This window comes from Penaeus monodon, chromosome 30 (genome assembly GCF_015228065.2).
Source record: "Penaeus monodon isolate SGIC_2016 chromosome 30, NSTDA_Pmon_1, whole genome shotgun sequence".
Taxonomy (NCBI): Eukaryota; Metazoa; Arthropoda; class Malacostraca; order Decapoda; family Penaeidae; genus Penaeus; species Penaeus monodon.
In genome coordinates this window covers 32,139,346-32,140,120 of record NC_051415.1, presented here as the reverse complement: position 1 = coordinate 32,140,120, position 775 = coordinate 32,139,346, and positions in this window count along the sequence as shown.

Here is a 775-nt window from a genome sequence, read left to right as displayed (position 1 = left end):
TAGTGATTGCTTGAAAGCACCAATAATAAAGATATTGCAGATGTTTCGAGATGTAAGTCAATGGCTGCGTCGGCCATAGTATGACCTCAGAGAGCTCCGCCCACCGAGGTCATATCAAGGTCGCCTCAGACGCCTTGTTATTGTGTCGCCATGTGGTCATTAACGCCTCCATTATAAAGCCACCAGACACTGGCTAAGGGTATGAGGTCGGGTTAGGTAAGGTCAGCGTTCACATCATGAAAATTTGATCATTTTGCATTTCATAGCGTAGTGTATTGCCACGTACATGTTTTTAGTTCCATGTGAAGATGGGTCAAGCCAAAAAACAACAACTTTATTTTGATATTGCAAAATAACAATAATGATAAGGATAATAACCGCCTGCCCGACGCTTTTTCCTCTGACGTCACCAGCAGCCAGTCGTCATTCTGGAATTCTTTGTAATGGCCGGCGCCTTCGTGACCTGAGGTTACGCTGGGTCATTTATAATCACATCAAATTACGTGACTGATGGTGACATTTTGATGCGTTTTCTAGTTCTGCGGATTCCGTACTTTTTATCGATGATGAATTATATTGTAGTCTCAGCTAGTAAAGAAATACACTGACGTCTCAAAAGAAATCACAACCTAAAATTAAGATCAAAGAAAAGAAAGAAAATTAAATTCTGCATTACTTTAGTGCTTTACATTCTTATATAAATTAAACGGATTGGTGAGCTTCATTGTAGTCAAGCAACTACACAATTTTTAAAATTAATTTATCTATCTGAAAT